Genomic DNA, 20,121 nt, shown 5'->3' with positions numbered 1-20,121 from the left:
TTATTACACTGGCATAAGATATGCTATACCAGCACCTCATCCCAGAATTTTATTGTGACGATTACAGTTTTCAGTAGTCAAGCAAGGAACTCCATAAAAGTACTCTGAAATTGCATTTTTGAAATTCCACTCCTGCCTACAACTATAAATTCAGTAGAAGTGAAATTTCAATAAAATAACTCAGTAGTATTTAATTTCCCTCTACTCTGGATCTGCTACCTCATTATATCTATTCTGTCAGCTATTAAATGTCAGTCCTGTAAAGTGTGCACATGATCTTCAGAATGTGGAGAGACACTGAGGTACAAATGACTAGAGAAAGCACGAAAGAGCAGAGGCTGGGAATTCTATTGACTTTGTTGTGGTAGTTACAACTCCAAATGAAAACACACAGTCCTGCTCTCTTTCTGTGCCTATAGTAAGGGAAGGGAGAGACAAAGGAATAGAGCTGATTTAATTGTGCAGCCATAAATAAATTTTCAGGCTAGGACAAAGAATCCATGGCATAAACACTGGACCATTTTCTGTAACAAACAGCCACCTAGAGAAGCGGCTCATCATTGCATTATGACACAAAATCAATATCTTGCAAAAGTCAGAAATGAGATCATGAAAGAGCAAGGTATTGTATCTACAAAGGTTACATATATCCAGTTTGGTATTTAGGGTATCAGACTTAGCAAAGGAAAAAAAAAAAGGCAAAAGTCTTTCTCATCCAGAAGTGTGTAACAATGTGTGACAAAATAGGCTATTTAGGAAGCTTCTGTTTATGTACTTATCAAGATGGATTTAGGTAGGTTTGAATATCTGTACTTTCTGCAATAATCACTCCAATAAAGTGCTTAGAAAATCATGTTGTAGCAATATTTCTGTTATGACAGTAACTGGCAAAATGAAACAAAACTGAAGAATGCTCGCAGATATATATGAGGTGATATTTATTGCATTTCAAAAACATTTTCTAGGGTATTACCCACACAACGGTGACCCTGTGAAAGGAGACATAGTGATCAGCTCCCTTCGACTATGATAGGAAAAAGCACCCCCAAACATCTCAGTGATGATTATTTGTTCCAACTTGTGGAAGATTCCTATCATGATATCTTAAGCTGGTAAAAAAATATTGATGTGATAAAGAATTTACTGTATTATGCTACCAGATTGGCATCATAAAAAGATCATTAAATCGGGTTTTTCCAAAGTGCAGTAGAATTTTTTGCATATAGATTTTTATTGCATGTGTAAGACCTTTACTTAATAATATTAATATAACCTAACTGCATTCGGTTCATCTGCACTGGTGTAACTCAAGGTGAAATTTAACCATTCAGAACTAGTTGACATGAGAATTACTTCGTTTCATAGCATGATATTGGAAGCAGAATTGATCCCATTACATTCTTCCAAACAGTATCTACTTCTATGGTCATTCCATCCAAGAGATGCTTTGTCTTCTGCATTTCCAACTAACCCTCTCACATAACATAATGTTGTACACAAAATTAGGTTTTCTTTCCTCCTTTTCTAAGAAAAAGGTATATTCAATGTTAGGATGAAACCAGGATGTTCAAAGCAGGGAAGTGCACCTGAGTAACAGTGATGAGGAGGCTCACCTGGATTCTAGTATGAGCTGATGGAGCAAGGATTTGAACATGTCCCAGATGAATGTTGTAATAACTGAACTATTGGCTATTCAGAAAGCAAGTACAGAGCTCTTGTATTTTTTCTTATTTTTATTTTTATTTTTTCATAAATATTATTTTAATCAGTCTGTGTTGATTCACCATTGAATGATTGGAACATTAACTCTCAAGCTATACATTGAAATGAAAATGGGAGAAAATAGAATAGCTTTTTTAACATATTGATTTACAGTGGAAAAAAAAATGGTATGCATGTTTAATGGATACAGGCATGCACTAGATACTGTACTAGTAGATGCATACTTAAAACATGGCTTTAAAAATCTTACTCCTAACAAGAAAATTGTGACAGAGATTCCAAGAAGATTGAGATATTTTTATGGAAGACACAATAAAATGAGCTGAAAATATGGCTTTATTGAAACTACGATCAGAATATACCAAAGATGTAAAATAAAAGAAAACAGAAAAACCAAAGACAAAACAAAGAATGTTACAGGGACAAATTTGCAGGTATCCACTTTGTATCACAATCTGTTGTTGTTTTAAGTAAGTCTTGCAATTCAGCAGCAAGTCATCAGCTGAGAATTCCTCTGGGAGAGAACGGCTCCTGTTGCTTCACTTAGTCCCAGCAGAAAGCAGGTGTCTGTGCATTGAAGAGCACTGCTATAATAGACAAACTTTCATCTGGTCAGACATGTGAAAAAGCGATATCATTGGAGGGGAAAAAGAGTAGTTAAAATCTCTAAATATCCAGAGGTATATAAACTTCTACATAAAAATTCTAATACATATTTATTAGAATTATCCAAATCTATGCTGCTGCCTGTCCTCCTAGCAACAAAAGTTTATTGACTTTTATTGTCTAGCGTACTTCTTTCTGTCAGCTTCCCTTTGACTACTGATATCAGTAAGTGTCTCCTTTAGTCTGAGAACAGTGCTGATAGCATACCAATGTTTTTAGGTTTTGCTAAGTAATGATTACTCTTATCAAGGACTTTTCAGTCTCTCATGCTCTGCCAATGAGGAGAGGTGCAGGAAGCTAGGAGGAAGCAGACACAGGACACCTGATCCAAAGTAGCCAAAGGGATATTCCATACCACAGCACTTCATGCCTAGGATATAACCTGGGGGGAGTTACACAGAAGGGCAGATTGCTGCTTGGATCGGGCTGTATATCAGTTGACTGATGGTGAGCAATTGCATTGTGCATCACTTGTGTTGTTGTTTTTTCCTTTCTCTTTTTACTTTTATATTCTTTCCGCTTGTTATTTACCTTATTAGTAGTAGCAGTAGTAGTAGCATTAGTTCTGTATTGTACTTTAGTTATTGGACTGTTCTTATCTCAACTTTAGATTCTTTCGATTCTCCTGCATCCGACTCAGAGGGGAGGGGGAAAAAATGTGAGCAAATGGCTGCATGGTTCTGAGTTACTGGCTGGGCTTAAACCATGACGGTAAGAATTTCACAATCAATGCCTGTAAATAGAATAGATTTATAGAAACAAAAAATTAAAAATTCTGATCCAAGTTATAAGATGCATTGTTGAAAAAAAAAAGATACATGAAACAGAGAAATCAGAAACTCTTGATAAAAAGTAAAACCCCATTCTTACCACATTTAAAGTAGTGATGAACAATACACTGATATCATAACAGCAGTGCAATTGAAACTGAGTGCAGCATCATTAGGGTTTGATCCTGCTGTATTACACTGCACCCATGACACGTCTCTGCTCTGCTCACTGCCCCACAGTGCTCCTGCCTCAGGGCTCTTACTCATTACAGTTTTGAAACAAACTTTCCCTGGAATAGGTTTGGATCAGAGGCAATGCAGCTTCAACAGCAGCTGTGAATAATTTATTCTTAATGTGTTCTTTCTCTTAGGGTTTAAGGGTTTGGGGTTTTTTTTTTTGCTCACATCTTGACTTCTAGATTTCTCATTTATGATGATGTTTGATGTTTTATAATTACCTCTGAATTACTATGTTAAAATTAAAACCTTGCAGAAGAAGCTTCTAATATTGGTAATGAGACCTACAAGATGTTCAGCCAAGCTGAAACTGTTCTTTGCTGAAAGAGAGCTGCAAAAGCCTTACTTTCTTCATGCTTCATGCACTTGGATGGTGTCAGTGAGAGGTGAGTGATTTCACTGAAAGACAGCTATTCCCAACTGCATGACACAAAGAACTCTCCTTACCACAAAGCTGCTATATGTAAGGTAGGGGAGAAGGGAAAAAGTACAATCAACATAGTTTTCCTGAAGCTACAAATTTATGGCTTCAAAGGTCTGGCAAAGGGGTGGTAATATAACATTTTTTTTCCTGTTGCATAATAACAGCTGTAAAATCTGAAAATATTATATGCTTTGCTTTTCCTTTAACGTTTGAGATTATTTATAGATGTAGCCACTGAATGTGAATAACAGTTTAAAAGATTTTTTTTTTATTTTAATAAAAAAAGAATATCAGAAGGAAATGAAAGAAACACACTGAGGAACGGAAGACACTCATATGACATCCACAGTTTTGTGAGAATGTCATGCTGATAGTAAGAATATGCAACTTTATGTCTAAATCATGTGGAGTCTTTTGTCTAGTGCCAGTAAGAGTTTAACACTGGATTAGAGAGTCATCTCTGGTACAGAGTAATAGTACCTATATTCCTCCTTAGTTTATTAGTGACATTATTCTTGAAGAGTTGATCACTGATGTTTGCCACTGACATCTTTGGTTTCAGGTTGTCCCATTACTGATTCCTTCAGGACTACAGCAGCAGGTAAGGATCAAGGTCATCAGACTTCTAGATGATTAAAATCTCTTAGGACTTCCCAAGTTAGGTGGTTCTTACATGCTAAACTGGGCATCTATACCATGTGTTTTTAGTATCTTATAAGATCCCTCACTTTTCCCCGTTTCGTACATTAATGATGCATCATGCGAGAGAGCTTGAGATGCTATTTTGAAACCAATGATTGCTTTTGAAATACTCTGGAAATCTGCTGCCACTACAGCTTTATGGGAAGACAAAGGTTTGGGCATGAAAAACATCTGGTGAAAGAAAGCAAACAAATAGTGAAATTGCATGATGCAAAATTGGTATGGTTCTTCTCAGGAAGAGATACGATGTCTGAAAGGTAGGATTTTTTTATTTTTTTTTTTATAGAAGATGACCCTTACTGAAAAAGACTTCTTTCATTACCTGATCTCTTGCCAGACTCTTCACTACTGCACTGCCTTACTCTGCTCACCTTGTGCCACAACTTTTGATTTTGAAGTTTAGGAACTTGCAGATGATATAATGTAATAGTCTGAAGGAAGAACTTCAGCAGTAATAATATGGATTGCTGCTTTTGGCTTCCTTAACGATCGTGAAGTGATCATCTTTAATGGCACTCCCTAATCTGGCACAGAGATAGAGGGAGGTAAGGGAAACAATATCTCTGTTTGTCTTTCAGCTTCATTGCATTATCATAACACACAACCTCATAATATTTAAATACTGTCCATGGTCTCAGATAAGACTTTCCATTACCTAACCTCAATATTTGCAACGTTGAGGTTACCTTTATTATGTGCACATGGAAATACAAGGCAAGGTATATGCAGATAAAACAAAGTAAACATTTCAGTCCATAATCTTCAGTAAAATTGGCAGTGTCTATAATATCATTTTTGTCCTGAAGTCTAAACCACCAGTGATGTAAAACCCCATCACACTTCTTAAAAATTTAGATTCAGATGTTACCAGAAAGCATTTATTAAAAAAAGAAATCTTTCTTTCTCAAAGGTAATGTATTGATGGGATCAGATGATGAACAAAAGTCTGCTTTTCCACATGAGGGGTTTCATTGTTTGTATTATAAAAATATCATATATATATTTATATATAACAATATCATTGCATAGGATATTTTTTAAACAAAATTTAAGTGCAAGAGTGGTCATTTTGAGCAAGCTTATGGTATAGTTGGTGAATCAAGGATGAATGTATATATTCAGCTGAATTTGGATTATGAACTTTAAATTTTGTTCAGCCTTTGTACTGAATTTATTTCTGTGTATGGAAATTTTCTCAAATTACCACCTCATGTGCAGTTATTTAAATGACTTATTTCATAATTCTGTAATTTTTAGCACTATGCTCCTGTTCCAAATAATGATCTACCTGAATCCCTTTCAAGTTACTTGATCAAACCAAGTGTTCTTCATTAGACTTAATTAAAATTTGAAATGATAAAGGCTCTCTCAAACTATGATAATACATTTTTAACTTTGTTTTATGCATTTTGATTTAAATGTTGAAATTGACTGTTCAAATGTGTTGTCTGTAATATACATGAATTCTCTGAGCTGTAGTCAGAGCTCATTCAGTAGCTTCGTGTGTGATTAACGAAGAACAAGAGAAAATGAACAGATATGAAGGCAAAAAAAAAATCAGTTTCCCGAAGAAAATAAATGGACTGTGCAGGCTGGATTTTATTCCACAGTTCTCAGGATTTAAACATCTGTTTGTGTTCTGTATCACAACAAAATCGCAACATTTTTTGGCTGTTTCCAGGAAATGGAACTGTACCAAGTAAGCCAAGTTTGTAATACCTCTTTTTACATCTCTGTTCTATACTGGTAGCAACAAAAGAGCCTGCCTTGTATCCAAAAACTTTTTGTTAAAATCAACGCAAGTAAAAAAAATAAACTTTAACAGTAGGTCATATCGAAAACAAGAGCTAAAAATACTTATACCAGTTTCAATGCCTATGTTGTACCTCCAGATCTGTGTTTCCATTAGGGCCCCACATGTATGTATGTATGTATGAAATAAAATACTAGGCTTTAAACAAGTATATGTAGGAAGGAATATTTGACTTTTATGGAAAACCAAAGCACATAGACATATACATAGAACTGCAACAATGCCTTCAAACATCTCATAGTTAAGAAATATCTTTTATCCACAGGGAGATTAGTTTGTTCCTGTGACACTGCAAAAGTGAGATGTTCAGATAAAATAAGCAGACCCATATTTTTCAAGGGGTTGCATGTCATTTTTCAAAAACATTATCAGTCAAGAAGCAAGAGGAGAAGCTTTTATGAAATTCAGATATGCATACACACATGTCTGTTTGCAAATTGCACTGTCACACACATAGCATTTGTGAACTCTGGAAGAAGTGTTTTGAAACCCGGTAGACAACTCCAGTGTATATGACAAGTATTGGAACAAATAACAGTGGAACAATAAGGCACCTAACTGCTGATACTGGCAAACAAAATGAATTCAACAGTTTTAATTTTGCACAAGTGCCATGGGGGTTCTGGAGGTTGCTTTTTCTTGTTGTTGTATTTTAATTAATTCAGCACTTCTAAGTAGATAATTTGAACACTACTGTAGTAGTACATACTGCTATAGGTAACATACAAGGAAATCAGATACATTCGAATTAGGTGTAAATCCACCTTTATATACCTAATACAGCCTTCCTTCATTCTCCTACAAATTACAGTGTGGTTAACCATGTGAAAATATTGGTGCTTTCTCCCAGGAATTATGAGAGGAACTTTAATTGCATAGAAATTGGATAGGAAAAAATGTCATTTCTTCAGCATCAGACTACTGCTTTTGCAAGAAATAATGCAGAATAATTTTGTGTTCACTGTAAGGATGTTTTTGACGTAGTTTATTTTACTTTTTTCAATTGAGGAAAAGATTTAACTATGTAAACATTAAACTTACTTTATATTCATAGAATCATAGAATCATAGGATAGTTAGGGTTGGAAAGGACCTCAAGATCATCTAGTTCCAACCCCCCTGCCACGGGCAGGGGCACCTCACACTAAACCATCCCACCCAAGGCTTCATCCAACCTGGCCTTGAACACTGCCAGGGATGGAGCACTCACAACCTCCCTGGGCAGCCGATTCCAGTGCCTCACCACCCTAACAGGAAAGAATTTCCTCCTTATATCCAGTCTAAACTTCCCCTGTTTAAGTTTCAACCCATTACCCCTTGTCCTGTCACTACAGTCCCTGACGAAGAGACCCTCCCCAGCATCCCTATAGGCCCCCTTCAGGTATTCTGTCTTTATCTCTCTGTTATCTTCCATCTTAAGTATATGCTGATATGCAGGACAGATTTTTAGAAAATACAACTGACAGACAATATAAGACAGAAAATTGTTAAAGACAATATCTATCATGACTCTAAGTAGTTTTGTTTTGAAGGTCTTTGAGATCTATGGTGCAGGCCAAGCTTTGTTCAGAACACTGTAGTTTTGAGTGTTCATAGCAAAAAATATACTGTAGCCTTGCACAGTCTAAGATCTCCAGGTCTGCAAATGGTTCCTTTGATATCCAGTCAGAATCATTTGCAAATACTTGCCATTGTTTTCAGGAACTGGTAGCAGAACACAGCACACTGAGGCTTTAAGGGCCGCTTCTTGAGTCAGAAGACCAAAGGAATATGATGAATGATTGGTTAGAGAAAGATTGCTGTAAGATTTTTGTGTATCTTGAAGCATTTTGTGCCTTGTTTATCTGAAGAACTGGGAGCTAGAAAAATCATAGAATCATAGAATGGTTTGGGTTGGAAGGGACCTTAAAGATCATCCAGTTCCAACCCCCCTGCCACAGTCAGGGACACCTTCCAGTACACCAGATTGCTCAAAGCCCTGTCCAACCTGGCCTTGAACACTTCCAGGGATGGGGCAGCCGAAACTTCTTCTGGCAGCCTGTGCCACACACTCACCATCCTCATAGTGAAGAATTTCTTTCTAATGTCTAATCTAAATCTCCCTTCTTTCACCTTAAAGCCATTCCTGACTTGTCCTGTCACTACATGCCTTTGTAAAAAAGTCACTCTCCAGCTTTCTTGTAGGTCCCCTGTAGGTACTGGAAAACTGCTATAAGATCTCAGTGGAGCCTTCTGTTGTTCAGGCTTAATAAGTCCAACTCTTTCTGTCTTCATAGGAGAGGTACTCCAGCCCTCCGATCATCTTCATGACCTCTGGGCTCACTTGAGCTGGTCCATATCCTTCTTGTGTGGGGAGCCCCAGAGCTGAACCTGAAAAGGTAAAATGAATGGAAATGCAACTGGCAGGAGAGTCTGAGATGGAATCAGGTGCCCAGAAACAGACAGCAGCTGCTTAAGAAGGTTACTGCAGGACCCTGGGAACACCAGGACTGGCTAGAATATTGGAGAAGAGACTGATGAAATGGGACAGGAAGATAAAGAAGCATGGCATGCAAATTAGATGAAGAGTTAAAGCACGTGGAGAACATGAATACCTAGACAAATGGACTCAGCCAAGGAACTGGGGAAGAAGGGTGAAAAAAGCTATGGTTTGGAATCAGGTGAGGAAAATTTCAGCAGAAAGTGGAATGCAAGAGAGGATATAGGGACAAAATTGAAATGATTGACCATAGAGACAGATAAAAGGCAGATTGCAATGGTGAGAAGAACTGTAAGAGAGTAGGGTAGGGCAGGCTGGGGTTGGAATGGGAGACTAAACCATTAAAAAAAAAGAGGTTTATGGGCAAAGATACTGGGATTGTGATAAGAAACCTGCAAAAAGATGCTCATGCAACAGTGAGGTAAGCTGGAGGGGAAAAAAAGAAGACCACAACTGAAAAAGTATGCTGGAACAGTCAAACCTGACATCAAACCAAAGCAGAATCCAAAGCCTGGAGTGATTCTGTTGTCTGTCTATCAGGTAATATTTGTGAAACCTGCTGTCAGGTGTTCTACAGCTGATCAATATAGGCCCATAGGGAGGATAATAATCTACTCCTTAGTTGTTCTGTTAGAACAAGTGTCAAAGTCTGCATGGGTGAGCTAAAATTTTCAAAACCTGCAAGTAGAATATGCAGATTAGCAGAAAATTCACTTTTGTAAGTAACTAATATGTTACTAGGGTTTTTTTATTGTTAGATACAAGTTAATTTAAATTTAAGGGGAAAAACCCCCATACAAACAAACCCTTCAGCATCTAAAAGGAAAGGAATGCCATAATGCATTACACTGCTGTGCAACCTCAAACAAGTTCCTTTCTAACATATTTTTTTCTCTCTATGAGTGAATGACACTTTTGCATCATATTCTCTCTCCTTTATATATAAGGTTATTTCTGGATATGGATATCCAGATATCTACTCAGGTGGATGACCTGAGTACAAATGCAGTTACCAGGTTGGTAAAAAGACTATCAAGCTCATCAGAATTCACATACTCAAAGCCAAATGTAATCATGGGCAAGGAGTGAAAACCATTAAAAATATTTCCATAGACATTGACTTCCTGTTCATTGGACAGTCACCTGTCTCCCTATTAACTGGGTACACCAACTAAATGACTGTCCTGTTTCCATACACCTTTCAATTTCTAGGCTGGCTTGTGAGGAAGACAGCTGGGATGCTTTTTCTCCAAACAGGTGGTCTCTGTGGAAGCTCAGAAATGTAAGCGTCCAGGAAGTCAAGGCAGCTGGAATATCCGGGGCCAACCAGCCTGAGGAAATGGGCAATATGGCCACTTACCAGCTGGGCAGCTGGTGAAGAGCAGGAGAGAGGCACCAGGAAACTGTCCAAGTAGGAAGCACAGGCATCCTGCTGATGCAGTGATCCTGTGAATATGAGAGCCTTAAGGAATCAGATGGCATTGTACATTATAACATTGCAGAAAGCTTGATGGTTTGGCTGTTCATCCTAGATTAGTAATTTCTACTGAAAACTGTGACCAGCCATTGGGTTTTGTTTCATAATCACATCATGAAAAGGCTTGAGGGTGGACTCATCAGCTATCCTGCGATCTGTCAAGTGTGTGACAGGATCACACTGTTTAAGACAATGTAGTTCTTGATAACGTCGCAAAAAGTAGAGTGTCCTTGGCAAGCTGAGCCGGAATTCTGCTAGCCGGAAGACAGAATGATAGAAAAGTGGAGAAACAATGTAAAGAAAGAAAAATATTCATAAAAGAAGGAGTAATAATAGGTGCCCTGTTCTAGCAGGTGGTGATATTTAGAAATTAGCTAAATCTCATGAAATACTTACTTTTCCAACCTGATCCACTCAGGATGCCTGATAACATATGGAGAGCAAAGCTAATAGAAATATGCCCAAGCCTAAAATCACAAGATGTCATGGTCTTGAAACAGTAGAAATGAAATTACCACGCCTTTGGAAACTCTCTAATCAACACTACCTGAAGAGCGACATTTCATTCTCATGAACATCAATAAATCAAACACGTTTTGCAAGTATTACAATAAACATCTCTTCAGATGAGGAACTGCTGGAACAAGTCTAGAGGAGGGCCACGAGGATGATCAGGGGACTGGAGCACCTCCCGTATGAAGATAGGCTGAGGAAGTTGGGGCTGTTCAGCCTGGAGAAGAGAAGGCTGTGTGGAGACCTCAGAGCAGCCCTACAGTATCTGAAGGGGGCCTATAGGGGTTCTGGGAAGGGACTCTTCGTCAGGGACTGTAGTGACAGGACAAGGGGTAACGGGTTCAAACTTAAACAGGGGAAGTTTAGATTGGATATAAGGAGGAAATTCTTTCCTGTTAGGGTGGTGAGGCACTGGAATCGGCTGCCCAGGGAGGTTGTGAGTGCTCCATCCCTGGCAGTGTTGAAGGCCAGGTTGGATGAAGCCTTGTGTGGGATGGTTTAGTGTGAGGTGTCCCTGCCCATGGCAGGGGGGTTGGAACTAGATGATCTTGAGGTCCTTTCCAACCCTAACTATTCTATGATTCTATGATTCTATTCAGATTCTTCCATTACTATATGGTGTTCCAACAGGTAGCCTACAAGTCAGTTTATTGCAATTCTTTCAATTTGAGCATTCCATTTTGCGTGTATGTTATTTTCATCTCAAACTTTTGCCAGTCTGATAGACAATTTCATGTGACAGCCTGAACCAGCACTGAGATTGTGAGCTGGCATTTGTTAACATTGAATAACTTAGCCCACAGCCTTTTGCACAATCTACCTCTAGAAGGAGAATGAACTTTTTAGGTGCATCAACTGTAGCATTTGATACATGGGCAAGTGATCAAGGGCAGCCACTGTTCACGGAGCACCTTTCATTCCTTCAGCAGACTCAATTAAGTCATGCCCTTAGCTATATCTTCCCCGTAATGTTGCAGTCCCACAAACATTTTTGTAGACAGGCTGCCCTTTCCAGCACTTTTTTGAAGGAAACAAAATATAGTAAAACAAACAAACAAAACCTTATTGGAATTATTAGTAGAATGAAATAGCTCACTCAAGTGGCTTTTGTTATGATAGGTGAATTGCCATACCATGCAACTGCCAGTCAGGAAGTTCAAAATTGAGGACATACTATGTTTTGAATATTCAGACTAAATATGACTGAATGATTAATCCTGAACAAATACTGTTGATCATGAAACAGAATAACAAATATGTTTTCTTTCTCCCTCTCACTTTTCCAGCTGTGCGTTCTGTTTCTTAGCTGAGGTGGTAGGTTTCTGAAGCTTGCAGCAACTCGAACCTGCTCTGCCAATGAGCTGTCTCAGAATATTTTCTTCCTTAATAGCTAGATTTTCCATTTCAGTGTCGTGTGCTTGTGTGTGCCTCCTGTGCATACCACATCTATGTAATTAGACATCACAAATATCCATTACAATATATGCTGGATGAGAGTACTCCAGCAACAGTGCCAAATATGATCCTCTAGCTTATATCATTGTAGTTATGCACAGTCTTTTCATCAAGTGGGGCAAGCAAATGTATCACTGCTCTCATTCACCATGCTGTATCCAAATGTTTTGTTTCTTTTGGCCAGCTCTGATGCTCTTTCCTCTCACATGGACCTTGTTTTTTGATAGCAAGTCCTACCAGGTTCTGTTCCTTTTCTGTCTGACATCAGATCAGATGTCCAGAAATAGTCATCTCAATGAAAGGCAGTTACAGCCTAATGGAAACAAATGAGATGCAAACACAGAAGCATCCAGACAGCAGGGAGACTGAGCTTTCAAGAAGGTGTGAAACAGAAGCAGTCACTTATATTGGTGTATCCAGGAGTTTTTATATTCTAATATAAAACTTTGCTTGGAAGACAATTAGATTTTCATAGTACGGTGCAATTTTGTGTTTTCTTTTTAGAAGTCTGAAGTAATAATTGATCAAGTGCACTGATCAGTACAGATATATGATATTCTGGTCTGTACAATGAATGAAATATAAGTAATTAATTTATTAAATTAAAGGATCTATTTCTTCTTTTCTTTTTTCTTTCTAGAAAGGTCCTGCAAGGATAACAACTCAGGAGGAAGAGGGCAGGGGAAGGAGAGATTTCCTGGTGAGATTTGTATTTACCTCCTGAGGCAAACAGTAGTTTAAAATAATTTAAAGCAGCAAATAGAGTTCATTTGAACAAACTAGAAGCCTTTTTCATCAGCAACATTTGCATCATGAGTCACAGACTGTGTCATGAGCTAACAGATAACAACACCCTGCTGAATTTTGTTTGCTGTCTCCCTTTTGCCCAATATTAGTTCTACAATATTTCATGCCTTTGTTTTGCTAAAACAAATTGCTGGACACAATAAAATATGTCTCAAGAAAACCTTTTGGTAAAAATATGTGAACTGAAAATTTTATTTTTAGATAAAAAATTAAGTTGTGTTAATGAATAGAAGGAAAGAGAAGCCTATCTTGTCATAGCTTGGAGAATTTAACAAAGGAATTTTTACTAATATGTAGAACTGCTTTGTTCTTTCCATTAAAAACCTGAAAAAACCTGCAATGGCTGTGACATTCAAACAGTGAATGCTTTTGGTATAAGATATCATTTAGAATCAGAAGGATTTGCATGTATATGCATTTAAAGAGTTGTGATGCAATTTTCAACGAGCTCTGTTGAAACTGTCATTTTTATGTAATTTCCTCCTTTAGATTTTCTGTAATCTGATTTTATTCTATTTCTGTTCTCCTCTACCCATCCATCTTTTCCTTCTAAGCTTATCTGTAGCATCAGTCGGAGAGCAGCATGAAAAGGCATGATTATATTATAATAAATTTGTCTGATTTTTACTATAGTGACAGATGTGAGGCTTATTTGTCCCTTGAAGGTAATGATTAAAAGTCTCCTTGTTTTGCATTGAGGAAACCAAGGCTGAAGTTGAATAGCAATATCAAATTTTTGTCCCTGGGTCTGTTTAACCGACAGTTTAAACTCATGATCATACAAATTATCAGTATATTATATATGTTCAGTATTTTATAAATATTTTTTTCATTTTACTTTATAAACACAGGAAATGTAAGATAAAATTACAAAGATTTTTCTTTTCAATAATAAAGTAAGTTGCTTTTCTGTATTTTTCTACAAAAAGACAATTTTTCTCATAACTAATTAAGATGTATGATAGATTGCTTGTTGATATTTTGGAATGGCAAATGCATAAAGGCAAAGCACATCAGGTTTGGAGGTTTTCTAACCACAAATAGCATCTACCTCAGAACCTCTGAACAGATTAAAAGCAGCACCTATCAGCCACTAACATGCTGGGATAAATCTAGGATTAGAAAGTACTAGATAAGCACACTTATGCTGTGCTGGTTTGTGATTGAATTCTGTCATTTTTTCTTTTCCCAGTGGCCCATGTGCTGATAAGGTGATACAGGGTGCTGTTTGGGAGTGTGACTAAACATAGGTAAGGAGACATAAAAATGATAGCTTCTCCATGGTTCCTCAACCATGCCACATGGCCTGAGGGTGCACTTGCTCCTGCAGCAGTTCCTGAGGTGGTAACAGAAAAATTTTCCCTGCTGTACAGTACGGAAGGAAGGTGAAAGAGGCAAATATTTGTTCTTCATATTAGTTAAAAATTAAATTATATTTCTAAATTTTTGTCCAATAACAGAATTTTTACTACTTTGACAGAACTTCACTAGCACTAGATACACCTTGTACCCTTTTCAGACTGTAGCTATAGAAGAAATTTTATAAAATCTAATGCTTTTCTAGTTATTTACCATATTATCTCATAGCATACAGGGGTAACAATTGTTATGGTGGTACAACAGAAAGGAAATACAGTTTTTCCTTGCAGATAAAAGATACAGTCCTAGGAATGACATGTTTTATGTTTGTAATACTGATACCACTAATGCTCCTTGGAATTGAGAGACCTTTTATTTTACTGTATTAAATTATTTTTCGTCATAGCCTTCCTGCATTTTGCAGAATGCAGGATTTAGTGAATAATTTCAGTCTTCTATCTGTACTAGGAAGGTACTCAGTTCTGTCAATGTAAACATAGATATTTATTCCACACAAAAGGTGGGTTCAATAATATGCAGTCTGAGGCACAATATAAATCCTCAAGTTCTTTGGAACATGAAGGCAGTGTACTTTGGACACCTCCACAAGAAATATTTGAATTTATCCCTACAATTCATGAGTATTTTGGGAGAAACATAACAAAGCTGTAATTCTGGGAGACTGTCTCTTAGGCTACATGTGCCTCAGTGCTGAGAAGCTTTGGGATACATTACTGAGAGGGAGTAGTCAGCCTCCGCCTGTTTAGGCATGCATGGGGGCAAGTTTAAGGCATTTGAGATGGTGGTGGCCATGAACATGCACTGTCCACATTGTGTATGAGGTATCCTCACAGATGCCTCTAAGTGTGATGCCTTCAAGCTGGCAAGCCTTGCTAAGCCACCTGGGGTACTGCCACGCACCACTGGCTGCCCAAACAGCTATGCAGTATTTGTGGTTGGGGAGTGTGACTTTAAAGTGTCTTCAGGGTGAATCAACAATAAGATGTAAATGCAGATACAGGCAACTGGAGTGCAAGCATGTCCCCAGAGGACACTATTCTCTTTATTTATTATTTATCTACTTAACACACTGTGTATTATTAATAAAGTGGTCAACACTAAGCAGCATTGGAGTTTGCTGGCTTATCAGGTAACTGTTTTTAAAAATCCAGGGCATGAATTTTCATGCCAATATTTAGTCTTACCATATGTTTTCTTGCTGCCAATTGCCCTTGTGGCCTGGGCACTGGTTTACATCTATTTACATACTGTTAGAGAGCCCTAGTCTTCTGGGGAATAGAGAATAATACACAGACTATTTGGTAGCACAATAAATTTCGCGAGGAAGCTGTGAGCCTTTGTTTTCTGCATGTTTGCTCAGAGTGGCTCTTCTTTCCACAGTCCACAGGATCCACCCCTTCTGTTTTGAAAAGACAATATAGATTAAGAGTGTGTTTTTAAATTAGGTCTCTGAACATGAAAAGGAAAGGGAGAAAGGAAAGAAGGAACTTTAAAATCTACTTCCAACAGCCTGTAATTCAGTAATCGCATTCCAGATTCATAGACAAAATTAATAGAACTGGAAATTATATTAGGCATACCTGTATATTTATGTCACTTTCTGTCCATTTTTGCTTTATAGCCATGTTATACTGCTTATTGAGATGATGATTGTGATGTTCTATCTTTATTATTTGGTGGTCTAACCTTTGAAGTCTATGGAGCTTTCATGGATTAAACAATAAATTTTGCTATAACAACCTAATTTAATTCCCCTATAAAACTGATGTTTCCTGACGCTTTTTCACTGACGTGTACTATAAATATGGCATCCATAAATTTTCGAATTCAGTCTCATGTGGTCCATACAAAACAATAATAAAAGCCTATATAGACAGAAGGAGTAATAGGAAAGGATTCAGTGTGCCAGTAGTAAATCAGAGTCTAATTCTGTTCCGCAAATAAAAAAAAAATCATTTGGAAATGTCTTGAAATGCATCATTTCCCAAAATTACATTTGCAGTATGACTGATTGATTGCTAAATTACTTCTTTAGCTGTTACTTAAGGACCAGACTGTTACTGGAAGAACATACAGATGGAGGGAATGGTAATGAGGAACAAGACCTCTGTCAGTACATGTCTGAGTTATAGAGCTGTGTGTGAAGCAGTAAACAATTACTTATCCTCCTCTCAGAGCAAATAGGTAGAGGCAGTCATGTCTCCCTCCGCTGACAGTGAATGCATTCCTGCCATAGGGGTCTGTAATTAATGGATGACATAGCCTAGTGTGGAGCAAGAATCAAAAAGGGAAATATTTTTTCTGGAAGAACCTTTCTACATTGCAAACTCTTGCCAGCTTTCCTCAGGTACTGGACCTAAACAACAGCATACAGTTGACTTTCATTTTGCTATAGTCTGTTGGTCTCCTTTAGCTTCCAGATGTGCACTCATAATAACAATAATGATAAAGCACAGCTTCTGATTAACACTAATGATGTGATTGTTAACTGGCACTGTGGCAATACAAAAGCTGTTGGACTTCTTCAGCTTGTTACTTTAGACCTAACCCTGATCTGGTTCCACCTGGGCCTTTCAGTCAGCAACTTTCCCTTACCAGCTTCCTGTGGGATTTATGCATGGGATTTTCCCCTTCATTTTTTCCTGGGCTCTGTTGGACAGTGCACTCTGTGCAGCTAGGTCACTTTTTGTACAAGCAGTGGCTAGAATAGCAATGTCTTAAGATGAGAGATGTGGAAAGGAGGGGAAGCTGATAACCTGTAGCTAATGAGTCACTGGGAGTGAGGTACAATATTGCAAACAAAGGGGAAAAGGAAAACAGAGGGAACTGTGTCTCTGTTGATTATCCCCTACCGTCATACTTCAGCCATCCCAGGTTTACCACTTTTATGGATGACAGGTATATTTTTACAGAAAATATTCAATAACTAATAATTTCAAGTATAGTCAGAAGTCCTAGGTACAAAAGACTGAATGGCAAGACTCAGCTCCAAGAGTAAAAATTATCTGCATTCTTTCAGCAGCTATGTTGGCTATTTTTCTATATTTACTAAATATTCTTCATATAGTCTTTTCAAATCTGTAAAAAGTCTTATAAATTTAAACAGCAGATTATTCACAATATGAAAAAAATAAGAGAAAAGAATCCAAGAAAGCCAACATATCTTTTCAAATAGAACTGAATCTTCTCCTATAAATATGTAACTTCTTGAGTGATGTCACTGTACAAAATTATGGTGAAAGTGAGAATCCGAGAGAACAGTTTATAGTCCCACTAATAAATGTAAGGTGAAGGATTCAGAAAGTTAAATCGACTAAAATTAGGCACACCTCAGAACAGGTTTACATCAATTTTCTCTGCAATTTATGCTAGGTGCTTGACTATCATAGCAGTGAAAAGTGCAAAAATGGATGGATGAACTGACAGATATGAAAAATCAGAAAGCCGAGTTTCAGGATTTAAATAAATTAAGCATGACAAACATAGCACAGGAATGCATTATTTATTTAGTTCATTTAGTTTATTCTTTATTATAAAAAAATTAAAATGCCAGTGGGTATTGGAAATCTCATTTAATGCAGAATACAAAAACATGAAGTTGGCATCTGATGGCACAGTAGGAGCAAACCCATAGCTCCAAGAAAACACACACTGTTGAGTTGCAAAGCTGTGATCTGTTTTTCCCCATCTTTCAGAGTGTAGGATATTTCCTTTAGGTTTTTTTTTTTGGATTGCTGCAAATCTGGCTTTTGTTCTTACTCTGTTTCTGTTCTTGAACAATTTAATCTCTGGTATTTTCTTTTGCTGATTTAATGGTGGTACTCACAGTCATCTTCTTTCAGCTTTCTAGGGTTTTGCTCTCATTTTCTAATCTGCTGCTTGGCATATATGCATTGGCTTTTCCACTGTCAGCTTCTTCCATTTTAATGGCTGTTTATGGACCTTCATGCTGCTATACCTAGAGACAATCTGGTCTTAATAAGAGTTTAATTATTTTAGATCAATATTACTGGCTGTAAGTCTTTAACAAGTTCATCTCTCTAATTCATTGTCTGCTTTTGTCCTGAGCATACACCAGTCACAAGAAATGTCCATTTTACTAGAAACACAGTAATTCCAAGATAATTTACAGAAAGCTTTCCTCTTCCACTGCAGCCATCTGCACTCATATATTTAGTGTCTCAATTTCAACCAGTCATTCTTGTCCTGAAAGTCCAAGTTATTTTCTCCTGTAGCTTTATACAACAGTTTCATTTGTTTTTTTTTTTTTAATACTACAGGGACCTTTAGACCCAGGACTATAAAACTTTGAAGGTGCATACTATTTTCTTTGGCTTCATAGGTGGCCCTCATGCTGGAAAAGTATTTGCCTCTGGGAATCAGGCTGAAGAACATTGTCTGATGAAGACACCTTGGATCACGTAACTCCAGTTTTGTCCTACAGAATATTAATGGTTTCTGCAGTAGAAACAAAGCTTCTGGGAATTAAGGATTACACAATGTTCTGTCACCCATGGAGTGCTACTTATTACATTTTTATTACTTCACTAAATCTCTGTTCGTATCTATTGAATATTTCTTCCTGTTAAGTCTGAATGGTGTCACAAGACAATCCTTTACTAGGGCTAGAAAATGCACAAATAAAACTCAAATCCCTGTTTAAAGGTGTAGTTGTAGCCACGTAGACATATTCTCATGTCTCTTTCTTGTCATGTTTTCCTGGTAAATAATACTTTACAGGATACACAGAACATAATCTGCAATTTTTATATTTATAATTATTATTTTGTAGTGCCATGGATACAAGTTATAACAGAATACTCTTTTCTCAGTGTTCCACTTCCTATCTGAAGGAAAGCTCGGTGTGCCAGAAATTGTATTGAACAGATATCTACAGCTATTCATATTCTATGATGGGGCTACTGAACAGATGGATAGGGGTAGAGCAGTTGATGTTGTCTACCTGGACTTGTACAAATTGACATCCTTGTCTCTGAACTAGAGAGACATAAATTTGATGGATGGACCACTCGGTGGATAAAGAATTGGCTGGATGGTCATATGCAAAGAATTGCAGTGAATGATTCAGTGTCCAAATAGAGACAAGTAATGACTGGTGTCCCTCAGGGGTTGGTGTTGGGACCATTCCTGTTCAACATCTTTGTTGGGGACATGGACAGTGGGATTGAGTGCTCCCTGAGCAAGTTTGCCGATGACACTGAGCTGTGTGGTTTGGCTGATACACTGGAGGGAAGGGATGCCATCCAGAGGGACCTTGACACACTTGTGAAGTGGGCTGATGACAACTTTATGAAGCTTAACCACGCCAAGTGCAAGGTCCTACACCTGGGTCAGAGCAATCCCAGGCACAGCTACCGGCTGGGCAGAGAAGAGATTCAGAATATCCCCGTGGAGAAGGACTTGAGGGTGTTGGTCGATGAGAAAATGAACATGAGCCAGCAGTGTGCACAGCAGCAGAAAGCAAGCTAGAAAGCCAACTGTATCCTGAGCTGCATCAAAAGGAGCATGACCAGAAGGTCGAGAAAAGTGAACCTGCCTCTCTAAAGCATATATAGATCTATATCCTGAAACAGAAAGTGAGATTTGTTTGTTCTTTAACTGTATACTTTGATATACTCTCATCAAAGATTTTTATATCCTGTTTTGTCTACCAAAA

Source organism: Lathamus discolor, chromosome 1 (assembly GCF_037157495.1).
Source record: "Lathamus discolor isolate bLatDis1 chromosome 1, bLatDis1.hap1, whole genome shotgun sequence".
NCBI classification, from domain to species: Eukaryota; Metazoa; Chordata; class Aves; order Psittaciformes; family Psittacidae; genus Lathamus; species Lathamus discolor.
The sequence above is the reverse complement of the archived record's forward strand: the minus strand, read 5'-3'. Positions refer to the sequence as shown.